This window comes from Petaurus breviceps, unplaced genomic scaffold, assembly GCF_028583685.1.
Source record: "Petaurus breviceps papuanus isolate PSGF00001 unplaced genomic scaffold, PetGlider_PUasm1.0 91133, whole genome shotgun sequence".
Taxonomy (NCBI): domain Eukaryota; kingdom Metazoa; phylum Chordata; class Mammalia; order Diprotodontia; family Petauridae; genus Petaurus; species Petaurus breviceps.
This window is the reverse complement of record NW_027187419.1, coordinates 21,467,786-21,470,977: the sequence shown is the minus strand read 5'-3', so window position 1 is coordinate 21,470,977 and position 3,192 is coordinate 21,467,786. Positions and strand designations below refer to the sequence as shown.

The following is a 3,192-nucleotide window of genomic DNA, read 5'->3' as shown; positions in this document are numbered from 1 at the left end:
TAAGAAGAGTTTCCAGTTTCAGCACAGCAGACCTGAGCTTGTACATAGGGCAAGAATTAGTGTCAAGAATTATGGCAGCTCTGGCAGCCATACTCTAGAGTTGAGTCCCAGGTTCAGTGAAGACTAAGGAGGTAACTTGTGTTTAGAAGTAGAGGACTAGAATAATGATTAGTCACTAGCTAAGGCTGTGTACCAGGCAAAAAGCAGGAACAGAAGCAAGCATCAGCTGTTTCTCTGATAGCAAAAGCAGAATGGGGGTCTTAGATCCAGTTTCCAGCCCACACTGAAACCTGGTGTATAATGAAAGACCAAAAAGGAGCTTGCAGTTGTGTGGCTTTGAAGTTGTAATGCTTTCCAGGTAGCTGACAGTGATTGAATTTATAGCAGCAGTCTACTGGATCTTCAACCAGAGGCATCCCTACAATTATGTTGCTCAGATACAAACCTAGGAGTAGCTTGCAAAGCTCAGACTAGGAAGGCAGTGACCAGATTTTGTCCATAATCAGATGGTTTTTGGAATATTGAAAGCTTACAAGTTTCTAGCTTGAGTTATTCTCTGATATCCTCAAAGAATATAACATGGACAAAGCAATGATAGGTCCAAAGAGAACAAGAAATAAAACCTGTTTGGCCCAGACTGAGGACTATGGCCCAGACATTCACTGCAGAAGAACCTAGCTCTAAGGTAAAACCCAAAGTTAGGATGTAAAGTTGGAAGAATGAAGAGAAAACAAATCCTACCATATAGAACTCTTATGATGACAAGCATTCCCACGATGGAAACACAAAAGAGAATGACTCCAAAATAACTATAAACAAAGACTCAATGAAAAACATAGTTTAGGCCTACAGTCAAATAGAATTCCTGGAAGAAGTAAAGATTTTTTAAAAAGCATTAAAATGAATTTACAAGTGAAATGAGTGCTAAAAGAAAGAATTGGAAAAGAAATGGGAGGTATAGAGAGAAGACTTGGAAAATGAATTAATAGCTTAGCACAAGAGGTATAAGAGCAGAATGAACAGATTCCTTGAAAATTGGAATGGGTCAAATAGATATGAATGATTTTGTATTTGGTTTAGCAACACACATACTAAAATTAGAACTATACAAAGATTAGTATAGCCACTACACAAGGGTGATATGGAAGTATGTCAAATATTCCATGCTTTTTAATTGTCAAAATCATGCTATTGGTTAAGAAACAGAGATGTAGATCAGTAGAACAGTCTAGACAAGGAAGAATCAGAAACAACAAACTTGATAACCCAGTGTTTGATAAAGTGGAAAACACAAGTTACTTACGAAAAATATTTGATAAAACTTCTGAGAATACTGGAAGAGAAATTAGGCTTAAACCAACACTTAAAGTCACATTCTACAATATATTCTTTATAGATATCTATACTTAATATTAATGATCATACAATTAAAAAATTAGAAGAGAAGCAAGTCAAACACCTCTCACAGATTTGGGTAGTTAATGTATTTTTAATTAAATAAAGGATAGTGGCAATTACAAAAGATAAAATAGACAACTTTGATTACACAGAAGTGAAAAGCTTATATTCAGGCAAAATTAAGGCATCTAGAAAAAGAAGGGAAGTGGTTGAATGAAAACAAATTTTTATACAAGACTTCTCTGATAAGGGGTTAGTGTACAAGATATATAGACAATTAATACGCACATATGACCAAAAGCCATTCCCCAATAGATAAGTGATCAAAATATATTAATACATAGTTCTAAAGAAGAACTGCAATGTCTAATAATCACATAAGGGAATGCTCCAAATCACTAAACATAAGAGAAATACAAACAAAACAACCTTGAGGTTTTATTTCACATTCTGAAAATTGACGATAAATTGATAAAAGATGATAAAAATGATGATAAAAAAGGCAATAGCAATGTTGGCAGGAGTTTGGGGCTGTTAGGCACACTGATGGATTGTTGATGGATCTGTGAACTGGTATAACTATTTTGTAAAGCAATTTGGAGTTATGTAAATAAAGTAACTTAAATGTATATAATCCCTGACCCAAGTATTCCATTGCTGGGTTTATACCCTAAGGAAGCCAATGAAAAAAGAAGAAAGAACCCAAATACAACAAAACATTTATAGCAAAACTTTTGATAGAATAGAATTGGAAACAAAATAGATGCCCATAGGTTAAGGAATGGTTAAAGAAATAGTAATCAATGTAATGGAATATTACTAAGTTGCAAAAATTATGGATGCAATGAATATAGAGAAACATGGAAAGAACTACATGAATTGATGCAGAATTAAGTAAATGGACCCAAGAAAATAGCATACAAAATGACTATAACAATGTAAATGGAAAGAACAACATACTCCAAAATTAAAAAAGAGAAAGCTGCATAAATTTGTAAATTTCTAAAAATTTCTAAATTGAAAGATAAGGGTATTGGTTTGACAGAAGAGATACGAGAGAATACTCTCAACCCACCTTGTTGCAGAGGTGGGGGGGATGCACAGTTATTTAACATTGCACATTTTTTTGGGCTTTGTGATGAATTTATTGGTTTGTCAGATTTTTTTGCTCTTTTTCTTCATTCCTTTTTTATTTCTATTCCTTTCTTCCTTCCTCCTTTCTTTTTTCTTTCCTTCCATTCCTCCTTTTTAAAATACTATTTATTATAGTATGTCTCTTTCAAAGGGAGACAGAAGAGATGACTGGAAAAACTATGATATTGTAAAAAAATAAAAGACATCAATAAAAACTTATTAAAAAGAAGTTAATGATTTCATTAGATTACAAGAAATGTTAAAAACAAAATCCAAGGACTGAAAAAAATAGAAGAAAATGTAAGATATTTCACGGAAAACACAACTGACTTGAAAACAGATCAGTGAGAGATGGTTTAAGAATCATTCAACTACCTCAATGTCATAACCAAAAAAAGGGCCTAAGTATAATACTCCAAGAAATCATGAAAGAAAACCTCCCCAGTTATCTTAGAGCCAGAGGGTGGAATGAAAATAGAGAGATTCCACTAGTAACCTACTGAAAGGAAAAAAAACCCCAAAACCTCCCAAGATATTCCAAATCCAGGTCAAAGAAAAAAATACACTGCAAGCACACAGAAAGACAAAATTTAGGTGCTGAGAAGCTCCAGTTAGAATAATACAAGATTTAGTAGCTACAAGTATAAAGAAGTGGAGAGC

At 33.5% G+C, this 3,192-nt stretch overlaps 1 non-coding gene across 1 annotated transcript; it reads left to right on the top strand.

Moving 5' to 3' along the window:
• Positions 1-1,067: 1,067 nt before the first annotated feature.
• LOC138155602 (U6 spliceosomal RNA) lies at positions 1,068-1,171 on the top strand. Its single transcript, XR_011166890.1, has one exon. It is a non-coding gene; the product is annotated as a U6 spliceosomal RNA (small nuclear RNA).
• The last annotated feature ends 2,021 nt before the right edge of the window (positions 1,172-3,192 follow it).